This window comes from Typopeltis vanoorti, chromosome 5 (assembly GCF_054136105.1).
Source record: "Typopeltis vanoorti isolate ZY-2024b chromosome 5, IOZ_Tvanoo_1.0, whole genome shotgun sequence".
NCBI lineage: Eukaryota > Metazoa > Arthropoda > Arachnida > Uropygi > Thelyphonidae > Typopeltis > Typopeltis vanoorti.
Genome location: NC_143553.1, coordinates 96,988,325 through 97,002,969, shown reverse-complemented (window position 1 = coordinate 97,002,969; position 14,645 = coordinate 96,988,325). Strand labels below are relative to the sequence as shown.

The window sequence follows — 14,645 nt, the reverse complement described above, 5'->3', positions numbered from 1 at the left end:
GTAAAAAACATGGACTTTCCAGCTTAATAAAAAGAAGTAGAATAGTAATCATATTTGAATAGGTGACCACGTGCTACCGTTGGCATGAGTTGAATGTGTGCGACAGCTAATTTTAGAGCGCCAGTACAGGATTACTGTGCTATGGGAATCAGGCAAATTGTAGCTTAGCTTAGATCGTTGTTCAAGTGTGAAGGGTCCAGAACTATTTCTTTTGATTTGATAATTCTTCTTTCAAATTCATCCTTGCGTATATATAAATTAGTAGTGCATTCCCAATCAACTTGGTGTGGCCATTCTTCAAGGTTAGAGTTTGCCGAGAAGAGGACATGACTGGAAAGGGTGCTCGCTCATGTTCTACTGTAAGAGATGTCGCATCTATGTTCCTCAAGACGAAGTGAAACAGATTTATCTGTCTGGCCAAAATAAGGTCGACCACAGTCACACAAACTTTATAAACACCAGGAAAATGCAGTTGGTTGTGTTTTGGTTTTAGTCAACTCAGAAAAGAATGAAGTTTTGGCAGAGTAGTATAGTCAGTCTTTATGTTGAATTTCTTCAAAATCCTAGATAGTTTTGGGGTAAGAGAGCTGATAAATGGTAACTGTATATGAGTGATAGGGTTGGAATCATCATCTTGTCGAGGATGTTGGCGTGGTCTCAAACATTACGAGACGAATATCCATTATTTAAGAAGGTGTTTTTCAGGAAGTTAAGGTCTTCTGTGGAAGTGAGACATCTTGCTCGATGGGCAAGGGTGAAGATGATGCCCAGTTTCTGAGGAGGGAAGTGATGAGAAGAGCCATGTAAATATCTATCAGTGTGGGTGGTTTTTCAAAAAATTGAAAATTTAAGACAGTCAGGTAATCTGCTGATCTTTAGATCCAAGAAGGGGAGAATGCTGTTAATCTCTAGTTCAGATGTGAATTTAATGTTCTGATGTTGATAATTTAAATGGTTTAGGAAGTTTTGCAGTTCCTCTAAACTATGTCCCCAGATAAGGAAGACGTCATCAATGTAGTGTAACCACGGTTTAGTTTTAAAGTAGCTGAAGAAATAGCTTTCTCTTCAAAATCTTCTAGAAAAATGTTAGCTAAGACTGGGGATAGAGAGCTGCCCATAGCTAACCCGCTAGTTTGTTTCTATATTTTATCTTCATGGCAGAAATGGCCGGAATTGATGCAGTGAGTTAGAAGAGCAAACATTTTTTTTGAAACCTTGTCCTTAAGAAGAGTCAGAACTTCATCTGTAGGTACATTCATAAACAGAGACCCGATGTCAAAACTCACCATTCTGTCAGAGTCTATAAGATTCAAATTTTTTATTTTTGAGATAAAATCTTCAGAGTTTTTGATGAAGGAGGAGGAATTGCCAACTAAATGTTTTAAAGAAGCTGCAAGATATTTAGACAGATTATGTAGGTGAGTTGAGTCAATACCTTCTACAATAAGTCTTAAAGGAGTGTCAGCCTTATGGATCTTAGGCGAGCCGTACAACCGAAGAATGAGGGGATGGTGAAAGCAGAGAGATAGTCTTGTGTGTCTAGGAAGTTCAGAAGTTGATTTCAGAAGATTGTTTGTACGGTTATGAAGTTCTCTTGTGGGATCACTTTCTAGAATAGAATACGTATTGGAACTTAATAAGTTGTTAATCTTTGAACGGTAGTCAGCTTTGTCTAAGATTACAGTTGCATTCCCTTTATCAGCAGGTAAGATAATAATGTCATTGTTATTACCAAGTTGGTGTATTGCTTTCCTTTCTGTCGGAGATAGATTATCTGTAGAACGACGACTGTTGTTTATGGTAAAGATGGCATCGATCCTAAGTAGATTTGCAGTTGTTTTGGTAATTACGCAGCTGCCTTTTCAACTTTTGTAAGAAAGAGTTCTTTAGGAATGGAGGACGGAGAAGCAAAGAAGTTAAGGCCCTTTGAGAGCACACTAAGTTCTGCAGGAGAAAGGGCGTGAGAGGATTTGTTAATCACAACATTTTTTAAATTTTGTGAATTGATATGGGGTTGGCGAGTTTGCTCATGTTTGATCCTATGCCTCACTTCCATAGAAGAAGACCTTCAAACAGAGCTTAACTTCCTGAAAAAAATCTTCTTAAATAATGGATATTCGTCTCGTAACGTCACTAAACATTTGAGACCATGCCAACATCCTCGACAAGAAGATGATTCCAACCCTATCACTCATATACAGTTACCATTTATCAGCTCTCTTACCTCCAAACTCTATAGGATTTTGAAGAAATTCAACATAAAGACAGCCTATACCACTCTGCCAGTAGGGAAATACCTCTGTAATTCTCACATTCAGTTTTATTTCCATTTTTATATATGGGTACTATGAGAGCTCTACTCCAATCATCAGGAATTTGTCCCTCTGTCCACTCCTGAACTATGCAGTGCAGCCACTGTAAGACTTTTATGCCACCATACTTCATTTCTGGTCGAATATCATCTACTCCTGCTGCCTTTCCACATTTCAAGCCTTTGATGGCTTTTTCTACTTCAAGTATGGATATGTATTCCTTACTGTTTGCGTGTTGAGTATTTTTTACCATTGTGTTATCACTGCTTGTTTCATTTAGCAATTTTTCGAAGTAAGTACTCCATACTTCAAGGATATCTTTTTCTCCTGTTTTCATGTCACCTTTATCATCTCTGACTCCTTTTACAGCAGTCTTGCCCCCATTTCTAAGCTTCTTCAACAACCTCCAGAATATCTTACCACCTTCTTGATATTTATTATCTATGTTCTTGCCAAAGTCCTCCCATTACTTTTGTTTAGCTAGTTTTACGCAGTGTTTAGCTTTCTTACATTTGTCTCTGTATTCTCTAAGAGCACAAGCTGACTTATTTGCCAGGAACTTTTGATATGCTTTCTTCTTTTCCTTCAAGCCACTGTAAGACTCTTTAACTTCCTCTGTCCACTGTGGAGTTCTGATTTTTCTATCCTTGCAGACAACATCATCACATGCCTCTCTAGCTGAATCAATCAGGGATTTCTTCAAGGTTTGGTTCCTGTTCTCAAACTCTTTTATTTTTTCTTCAATAATCGTTGTGTATTTTAGTCTACAGTTCACATCTGAGAGCTGCTCAACTTTTATTCGCTTTAAAACTTTCTTACATGTTATGCTTTTCAAGATAAAATTCAATTTTATCCTGCTCAAGACTAAATAGTGATCACTTCCAATTTCAAATCCTCTGTACACTCTCGTGTCCTGCACTAGGGAGAAAACATCATTATCAACAATAACATAGTCAATGAGACTTTTCTTATTCCTTGCTTCTTCGCTCCATGTGCATTTGTGCACATTTTTATGTTGGAACATGGTGTTAGTAATAACCAGTCCATGTCCTGAGCAGAAATCCAACAGGTATTTTCCATTATTATTAGCTTTGCTGTTTTCTCCAAATTTCCCAAAATATTTTTGTATGTCTGACAATCATTTCTACTCTGCTATTTAGATCCCCAACAAGGACCGACTTTTCCTTTTTCATTGTGTCAGTTGCTTTTTCCAAAGCATCAAAAAATTCCTCCGCTTCTACCTTAGTAGAACTTTCTGTGGGACCATAGGCACAAATAAGTCTCATTGTCCAGTTCCCCATTCTCATATTTGCCCACATTACTCTACTTGAGACAGACTGCCATTCAAGAAGATTAGTCTCATATTTTGTGTTGAATACTATGGCTACTCCTTCTTTTCCTTGATTGTCATTGCCTGAATATAACAATTTGTATTTATTGCTCAGAAAGATCTCACCAGTTTTGTCTTTTTACTTTCAGTCACCCTTATTATGTCGATCTGGTACTTATCTAATTCCTCTACTAGCTCCATTTCTTTGCCATTCAGGCTTCTTATGTTGATAGTACTGATCTTTAACTCTGGTGATGTTGAGTTGAGGTGTGTTTTTAGATTTGTTCCTGTAGCTGACTTTTTGCTGTTCGCCCTGGTTCCGTGGCAAAAACAACGGGAGCCTTGTTTAACCGAGCGACGCCCCAGCCGGCATGAAATTTTGTCATGTTGTACCATCATTTTGTATATTGGTTTAAGCCAATAAGAATACAATTTGGTCGGCTAAATCCCAAATTGCCAGCCCATCCTCGTTCGTTCAATATCCAGGTAGAAACCCAACAGGGTTCACCATGAGAAGGTGAAGATTGGACATTAGGTCAGAAGCCCTGGTCGGTTCTCCGCATTCCTTTAAAGGCTATGTGAAGTTCTCCTCTTGGTTATACAGCTTTGACCCTGAAGCACACCCATGATGCTTGAAAATGCTAAATATCAGAGAACTAAAGGAATTCATTTGAGTAGTTATAGAGAAAAGGACAAGTTAAAAGTCTTCAAGAGATGATAAAAGGAATTTGGCAGAAGCACAAAAAAAATGCAACATTAGGATATGTTGGAAGACTGTATGAGATGTCATGGAAAATATTCTCTGCAATCCTCTGCAAAAAGAATTTTTGCAGATGATTTTAAATGATGGTAATAATTTCTGCATGGTTTGTAGGCATTTAATCTTTTAATCCATCATAGGGAGGTGCTAAGATTCATTTTTCTTTTTTTTTTTATTATTATATCCATTTTTATTTATATTTTTTAACATAATCCAGACACCCAATTTTAGTTCTCAAAGATGAAATTTTTCAAGCTATTTTAATAATTAGTGGGGCTCACAATAGGTGAGCCCCACTAATTATTAAAAAATTGGGTGTCTGGATTATGTTAAAAAATATAAATAAAAATGGATATAATAATAAAAAAAAATAGCTTAAAAATTTTCATCTTTGAGAATTCATCACCCATCTAAAGATATTCAAATAATTTCTGGAGCAGTATTATTTAGATTGATTAGGATAATCTAAATAATCTTGTAAATAATAAATAACTATGAGTTCTCGTGGAAAGGCTTAGACATTGGTTATGCATTTTCGCTATATAATTTAAGGAAATTACGATGTACTAGGATATGCATTAAAATAAATTTTAATATATTTCAATATTTCGGCAACGTCACGTTGCCATTTTCAAGAACTTAAGTACAAGACACATGCACGTAAGCACAACAAAACCTTATCCGCTCTACTAAAGACCAACCTCCTTCCCCCCCAGACCTACCTGGTGTATACCAGGTCCCTTGCAGCTGTAAGCTGTCCTACTTTGGCCAAACAGGCAGGACAGCAAATATCAGAATTTCAGAACACAAGGACTACATCTGTTTTCACCAATACAGCCACTCTGGTTTTGCTGACCATGCGCTGGATACCTGCCATAGAATACGGTGGAAGAAAGCCAGGATAATACACCGTAGCAAATACAGATATGAAAGGCTTTTCATAGAATCAGCTTCAGCCCTAAGAAACGATCCAAACCTCAACAATATTGGCTGCATGAGACTTCCTCAAATTTGGGAAACCTACATCAGAAGACCTTCAACCCAGTCGCCCAAGAATACCAACATTGCCTGCTAGAGGGCACAATCAGGACTTTAGGAGAAATAATAGCTTCCTACTTCCTTCTTCCTCACTTACTGTTTTGTTGTGCCTGCGTGTACGTGTCTTGTACTTAAGTTCTTGAAAATGGCAACGTGACATTGCCGAAATATTGAAATATATTAAAATTTATTTTAATGTATATCTTAGTACATTGTAATTTCCTTAAATTATGTAGTGAAAATAACTATGAGATTTTATATTCAGGCAGTGGTGATCAGGAAAAGTGAGGAGTAGCTATAGCATTCAACATTAACCATGGTGATAAACATCTTGAATAGCACACAGTTTCATTTAGAGTGATGTGAGCAAATTTGAAAATAGGAAATTGGATAATGATGCCTGTGGTCCCACACAAGATTTTACCATGGAAAAGGTGGAAGAATTTTTTTCAGCGATTAGAAAAAGTGGCTGACATAAAGGAAAAGCTGTTTCTTTTTTTGGAGATTGAAATAGTAGAGTATGAAATGAATATCACACATATAGAAATGTTTTAGGAAATTTTAGAGAAAAGAAACTAATAACAATGGTAATTACTTACTGGATTTCTGTTCATTATGTGGACTAGTCCTCAAACTGATATTGTGCTTGAGTATACAGGGGATTTGAAATGAAAAATGTGATCATTAGTTTTGAGCAGAATAAAAATTAATATTATTCATAAGAAGAAAATTCTTCTGAAACTTTCTAAAAGAATCAAAGTTTTGAGATTAACTGTCGACTCAAATATCATCATTATCAAATCCCTATCAGGTAAACATGGTGGGGGGGTGAGGGGAGGAAGTTAGAGAATAATATGTAATACTACACAAGAGATTTACATTGTTACAGCTTCCTGTTGATAGTTTCTATGAATTTCTACTACTATCAGGACTCCAATGTTATCAGACCTTATTTCAGTCTTCTAAGACACTTCTTACTGTATCAGTCCACCTAGATCCTGGTCTTTTCCTGTCATCCTGGCAACACTTGTTTTGTTGCTTACTACATTAATTTAGCTCTGCTCACACATTTCCAAATGTTAAGTTTTTAATATAATTTTACCACTATTATGTTTGACAGCAGCAAATACAAACTTGAAAGACTTTTTTGTAGAATCAGTAGCAGATTTAAAAATCCATCATAATCTCAATAATTATGTTATGTTAAACTGCCCAAGATTTGGGAAACATTAATTCTTAAGTCTCCCACCCAACAGCTAAGGCTAGTCTTCATAGCACTTTAGTCTTCTAGTCTAACTTCTTCCACTTATTGTGTTGTGTGTTTTTGTTTATATTATTATAATTTTAATATCATATCCTTCATAATGTCTCTGTGATGGAGATAAGCTATAGGAATGATTAAACTTGTGTTTAATTATTTTCTGTACTGTATTCATCCCATTAAACCTAATTCATCATCATCATCATCAAATTCCTGCCATGTACCCTCAAGAGGTGTACAGGATATGACAGTACTACATGAAAAAATTACATCATTACTAACTTCCTATCTACAATTTTCCTCCAAATCAGTCTGTTACTTGTCAAGACTCCAACATTATCAGATCTTATATTTCTATCGTCTAAGGCACTTTGTACCGTATCAATCCACCTATATCTTGGTCTTCCTCTGGGTCGTTTTCCTGCCAACCTGGCAGAGAACACTTGTTTTGCTAATCTTTCCTCTCCCATTCTATTTAAGTGACCATACCATCAGAGATTAGCTCTGCTAACACATTCCTGGATGCTGACAATGTCAAGTTCTTTCCTAATATCCTCATTTTTAATATGATATTGCCATTGATGCCATCTGTTCACGCCTCTAATCTTTCTCAGGACTCTCATATCTGCGGTCTCTAGTCTTTGGTCAAGTGTTTTACTTCTGACCCAGCTTTCAGATCCATAAGTTAAAATTGGTTTGAACACAGTCTTATATACAGCTAATTTAGTGTTCCGACTAATTTCTTTCTTATTCCTTATGAATTTATTCAATTGACTTCCCACGATACCAGCTTTGCTGATTCTGTTGTCTATTTCTATATTTAGTTTACCATCTTCAGTAAAAATTGTGCCTAAGTAGCTGAAATGTTTTACTTGTTCCACAGGTTCTCCATTCACAACACAGTTGACATTTTCAATGATTCTGCCTATTTTCATTGTCTTTGTCTTTTTATTGCTGACCTTCATACCATATCTATTACAACAGCTATTCAATTTAGTGAGAGAATCTTGCAGACTTGTAGCAGATTTATTTAGAAGTATAACATCATCCACATAAAGCAAAGAGCTGACATTAACATCTCCAATTTTGATATCAGATTTAATACCACATTCCTTCATAATGTTATCCATATAGATAATGAATAACAGAGGGGATAATGTACATCCTTGTCTCACACCAGATTTAACATTAAACCATCTTCCTGTACTTCCTTCAATTCTAACTGCTGACTCACAACTCAAATAAAGACAAAGTATTGCTTGATATAATGCCCCATTGACACCATATAACTGCAGCGTATTGAATAGCTTCTCTCTTGGCACCTTGTCATATGCCTTTTCCAAATCGACAAAACTTAAATACAGATCTTTGTTATATTCCCATGCTTTCTCGACTATTTGTCGTAAAGTGAAGATCTGATCCTGACAGCCTCTATTTGGCCTGAATCCAGCTTGTTCTTCACCAAGCTTTTCTTCCACAATTTTTCTCAACCGTTTCTCAAGTATACTTGCATAGATCTTGCCAGGAACACTCAGTAGGGAAATACCTCTGTAATTCTCACATTCAGTTTTATTTCCCTTTTTATATATGGGTACTATGAGAGCTCTACTCCAAACATCAGGAATTCGTCCCTCTGTCCAGGCTTTCTGAACTATGCAGTGCAGCTACTGTAAGACTCTTATACCACCATACTTCAGCATTTCTGGTCGAATACTCCATCTACTCCTGCTGCCTTTCCACATTTCAAGCCTTTGATGGCTTTTTCTACTTCAAGTATGGATATGTATTCCTGACTGCATGCCTGGTCAGTGTTCTTTATCACTGTGCTGTCATCACTGCTTGTTTCATTTAGCAGTTTTTCAAAGTAATTACTCCATACTTCAAGGATATCTTTTTCTCCTGTTTTCATTTCACCTTTATCATCTCTAATTCCTTTTACAGCACTCTTTCCTCCATTCCTAAGCTTCTTCAACAACCTCCAGAATATTTTGCCACCTTCTTGATATTTATTTTCTATATTCTTGCCAAAGTCCTCCCATGACTTTTGTTTAGCTAGTTTTACACACTGTTTAGCTTTCTTACATTTGTCTCTGTATTCTGTAAGAGTAAAAGCTGACTTATTTGCCAGGAACTTTTGATATGGTTTCTTCTTTTCCTTCACTGCCTCTTTAACTTCCTGTGTCCACCAGGGAGTTCTGATTTTTTTATCCTTGCACACAACCTCACCACATGCCTCTCTGGCAGAATCAATCAATGTTTCCTTCAGAGTTTGCCATTGAATCTCCAAGGTTTGATTCCTGTTCTCAAACTCTTTCATTTTCTTTTCAATAATATTTCTGTATTTTAGTCTACAGTTCACATCTGAGAGCTGCTCAACTTTTATTCGCTTTAAAACTTTCTTACATGTTATTCTTTTCAATATGAAATTCAATTTTATCCTGCTCAAGACTAAATAGTGATCACTTCCAATTTCAAATCCTCTGTACACTCTGGTGTCCTGCACCAGGGAGAAAACATCACTATCAACAATAACATAGTTAACGAAACTATTCTTATTCCTTGCCTCTTCTCTCCATGTGAATTTGTGGACATTTTTATGTTGGAACATGGTGTTAGTAATAACCAGTCCATTTCCTGAGCAGAAATCCAACAGATATTTGCCATTATTATTAGCTTTGCTCTTTTCTCCAAATTTTCCCAAAATATTTTTGTATGTCTCACAATCATTTCCTACTCTACTATTTAGATCCCCAACAAGGACCAACTTTTCCTTTTTCATTGTGTCAGTTGCTTTTTCTAAAGCCTCAAAAAATTCCTCCACTTCTACCTTAGTAGAACCTTCTGTGGGACCATAGGCACAAATAAGTCTCATTGTCCAGTTCCCCATTCTCATATTTGCCCACATTACTCTACTTGAGACTGGCTGCCATTCAAGAAAATTAGCCTCGTATTTTGTGTTGAATACTATGGCTACTCCTTCTTTTCCTTGATTGTCATTGCCTGAATATAACATTTTATATTTATTGCTCAGAAAGATCTCACCAGTTTTGGTCTTTTTTGTTTCAGTCACCCCTATTATGTCGATCTGGTACTTATCTAATTCCTCAGCTAGCTCCATTTCTTTGCCATTCAGGCTTCTTACGTTGATGGTACGATCTTTAACTCTGGTGATGTTGAGTTGGGGTTTGTTTTCAGATTTGTTACAGTAGCTGACTTTTCGCTGTTCGCCCTGTTTCCCTGGCGAAAACAACCTAAACTTAAACCTAATTATGAATTGCTAAATGAAAGCAACAGAATAGTAGCTGAAAATATTCAAGAGGAATGCAGTTAGAGATGCATATCACTACTTGACATAGCAAAAGCCATCGAGAGCCTAACATGTGGAAAGGCACCTGGATTAGATGATATTTGACTAGAAACTTTCAGATACTGAGGTGTAAAAGTTTTACATTGATTATACTGCTGATTACACTGATTATAGATGGTACCCATCTATAAAAAAAAAGGAAATAAAACTGAACATGAGATTTGCAGAGGAATTTCCCTAATGAATATTTCATGTAAGATTTATACAAGCATACTTGAAAAGAAGCCAAGAAAAAATTTTTTAAAGAGAAACTTGGAGAAGAATAAGTTGGAGACCAGACATGATTTATGAGGATCAATTTTCACAAATAATTGAGAAAGAATGGGAATATAACAAGAATCTATATTTAAGTTTTGGAGACCTGGAAAAAGCAAATGAAAAGGTGCCATGAGAAATATGAGGTAAATTGAGAACAATATATAGCATATAATTAAGTTTAAGTTAGCAGATAGAATTGAAAGAAGCAGAGGATGGTTTATGTAAAATCAGATGTAAGAAAAGAGTGAATACTGTTCACTCTTTTCTATATACAGATGCTAACAGTTTAACTGTTATCATCTGTATAGATCACATTATGAAGGAAGTAGCATTAAACCTGCTATTAAAATTTGAGTTACTAAACTCACTGTTTATGCAAATCTTATACTCCTAAATAAACCTAATACTAGTCTTAGATCTAAATTGAGTAACTGCTGTAGCAGATTTGGTATGAAAATAGGCTGGACCATGGAAAACATTATCTGTGTTCTCAGTGGAGAAACTGTAAAACAAGTAAAATATGTCAGCTGTTTAAAGGCACAATTTTTAATGAAGATGGCAAATTAATATATGGGAATAGTAAAAGGATCTTTGTCTATTTTCATATTTAATTTTTTTTTTAGTAAAAACCTATCCATGAGAGTGTGGTCAACCCAATAGTACACTAATACCATAGATGGGCAAGAAGGCACTTGTTCATATTTGACTTGAAGAGCTGTGAATTGTATTCTCGAAAACACATGGTGAGAGACTGTTCCAGAGGACAGCAGTGGAAGGAATGAATAAAGGAGGAGAAATTTGTTCAGTGGTTTTGGAGTTGAACCGTGAGAGAGTGTCGATTGGCTGCTACACTCATTTGGATGGATTTGGAGAGTGGGAGAATTATTGATGTCAGTTCTGATGAACAGTAGTCATAGACATATTTATAGAAGATGCAAGCAGCGGAAACGGAATGCCTGTGTGCAAGTGAACGGAGCATTATTAGTGAGAGACAGAGAGAGATAGGTCATTAATCAATCTGCCCGCCCTTTTCTGTAGAATCCAGTATTTTTAGGAGTTCTTAGGGATATCATCTCAGATGTAAGAACAATATTCGATGGTCAGACAGCTTTTTCATTTGTATAAGGTTAGGGGCTGTTTGGAGTTAAAGTAATGTCTTAAGCAAAAGGGAAAAACCTTTTTTTTTGGTTTGGTGTTGTGGATGAGACAGTATTTGTGATACATTTGTGCAAGAGAGATTTGAGGTTAGAATTATCCAATAAAGTAAATTTCATGAGTAGATATATGAGCATTGTCAAGGGTAAGATGGGAAGAAAAGTGTTCTATTTTATGGGAAATAAAGCAGAACTGTGTTTTGTTAGCATTGAAGTTGACAAGATTATCCAGACCCTACTGATCAATATTTTGAAGATCTGAATTTAAGGTAATAGAGGTTAAGGTTCTGCAGGTTGTGGTGATTTGCATTGCAAGATTGTCAAATGAAAAGGAGTGCAGCATTCTGTCATCAGCAAAATCATGTACTAGATTGGCAGTCAGCTGGAGGAGATTGTTTATATATAGAAGGATGAAGGTGGGGATAAGAACAGAGCCTTGTAGGATCCCAGAATTAGCTGTATATTTAGAAGATAAGGAGCCATCCACCATCATTTGGTGGTATAAATGTCTAGTCAGAAAGTTGACAACCCAGTTGCAGAAGTCAAGGGGGGGGGGAGAGACCAAATGTTGGAAATTAACTTAATAGACCCTTATGTCAGATGCAATCAAAAGCTTTGGAGATATCATTTGATATTAATGCATGATTTTTATTAAGTGACATCTTTTAACATTAGAGATTTCAACTTGACTGATAATCACCATCTATCATTAACTCCAAACAGCTAATGCATGCCATGCATTTTTATGTTTATGAATTTATCTAGTTGTATTGTAACACTTTTTTCGTTTTTTTTTATTATTTTTTTTTTAATATATATATATATATATATATATATATATATATATATATATATTATGTTTTAACCCTGAAGAAGCCACCGGTTCTATTTTAGATGGTGAAACTAGTAGGTGTATTTTACTTAATGTAGCAACTAATAAATTCATGTGTTTTATGAAAGTAGATCCATGTTGATCGGCAGTGACAAAATCCATACTGGCAGTCATTTATTAGTTGAGGGCCTTCAAGATAGCATAGGAGTTGGTGTTGATGATTTTCTTTCCATTACTTCAGAGAGAATTGAGGTGAAGGAAATTGGACAGTAGTTTGTAGGTAAAGATTTGTCACATTTTCTTAGGAATAGGTTGTATGTGAGCTAGTTTCTAGACTGCAGGACTGATATCATTAGAATTAGAGAGTGTAAAAAAGACAAAATAGAGTGGGAGTCAACTCTAGAGCACAGAACTTTAGAACAATTAGAGGAATGCCAAAGGACAAGGAGACTTTTTGTATTCGATTTGGACAAGATTTTTCTGATCTCTCTCTCTAGCAAAAGGTAAAACAAGATATTGAGTTTGGAATGGTTGTGTTAAATCTTGAATAGAAGGAATTTTAGTAATATAATATCTATTGTTCAGATTTAACAAACATCAAAAATCCTCTAAAATAGTTGTCTGTTAATAAGAGAAATTGAGTGTAAATGAAATGACGTTAATGTCTTTTCCTTTAAGTTTTGAATATTGTATTATCAAGTGTTTTGTATGAGAAAAATAGAAATTGTATATGTGGTGAATTGTGCATAAGTATACCAAGGTCAAGCTCTAAAGTTCCAGACAAAATAAGAGGATTAAATTGTGACCTGAGGCTAACACGAACGCAAAGGTCAACGTTGCATAGGGGTTTCCCCGTCGAAATGCAACGACAAGCAACGGTGTTTGGTGCAGAGTATCGAGGTGCCGAGTGGATGATGACATAAGAGCGGGAAGTCATTGGAGCCATATACAGGTATCCCTCGATTAACACGGTTAATTAATCCTTTGATGTTACCGCATATATCAAAATCGCGTTAATCAAATCTAATAATCAATGGTAAAAATTACAATTCGTCCATGATCGATTACTGTATTAATAGTTCGTTTTATATGGTACTCTTTTAGGAAAGATAAAAAATGAATGCAAAGTAGATGTTTAATAAATACTTGTACCTACATTATTTACTGCATTTTTTTTAATTAAAAGAAGTTATCAAGAGTCATTTGAACAGTTTTAGTTTTTTTCTTATTGGCATAAATTCTACGATAACAAGCAAAATGACTCTCCAGACCTCAGCAAACAAGCAATAAACCATAAAGAAAAAAACATGCAAATATAATGCATGATGGTACAAATTAAGTGGATATTGAATCCAACATTATTTCATAGCCGAATATAGAAACTACAAGAGTTTTGTGCTGAATATATAGAAACTAAAAGTTTTGCCTGATGAAAGCATAAGCAACCTTATGGGCAACTTGTAGTAAAGGTGGAGTAAACTCCAGATCACCTTAGTATTTTCCATAATGTAAAGCATATCTCTTAGAGGACATATATGATAAATAAACCTTTGGCTCTCTACTTCAGTAATACCTGATGGTTTATTTATTTTCAGTTACAATCTAGAAATTATTGAACAAATAATAATAAAAAAAAAAACACACCTAAATTATACTGACATCGGAAATCGCAGTATTTCTCAGATCCAATTTACTGTCAAATATTACAAACCTTTACATAACATGTGTTAAACCAAAATGACAGTGCGGATATCACTCGTAACATGAATACACAGCTACTCATGACCTCAAAGCTATACACTGAATTCTGTAAGAATATTTATATTAAACATTTTGCATATATCTGTCAGATCAGTTGCGAGTCCGCAGGGTTAAAGTAATCAACAGTCTTGCTGCGTATATCAAGGGATTGCCGCAATTAATTTCGCAGCGTTAATCAAATCCTGCGTTAAGCAAGGGATACCTGTATATAGAAGTTTACGATGCCGAAAAGGGGCTTTTTTCCTGTTGTTTCCGGAGAGTCAAAGTTCCAGTATAGTCGGGAGTGGAGTGTCCGAGTACAGTTATGTGGTCAATAGGACTGCATGCAGCAATGAAGTCAACATAACCCGAGGAGATTATGTGGAAATACGAGGTCGGACAACGGCAGCTTCGCTTCACATCGCAAGGATCGTAGGCAATGAATCGTGACCGTATACCCAGACCTACATTCAAGAAGCAAAGGCCAGAGGAACATAGCAGTGAAAGAAACTCATCTAGGAAGAAACTAATGTGAAATTACGAGAAATGTGAAATTACAGAAATTCAAAAGATGTTCGCAAGTAAAAGCCAGA

The 14,645-nt window shown here is 35.7% G+C and overlaps 1 protein-coding gene across 1 annotated transcript in view; it reads left to right on the top strand.

Moving 5' to 3' along the window:
* Window positions 1–14,645, top strand: part of LOC150106676 (piRNA biogenesis protein EXD1-like) — a 187,764-nt gene that overhangs the window by 103,564 nt on the left and 69,555 nt on the right. The window lies entirely within an intron of this gene.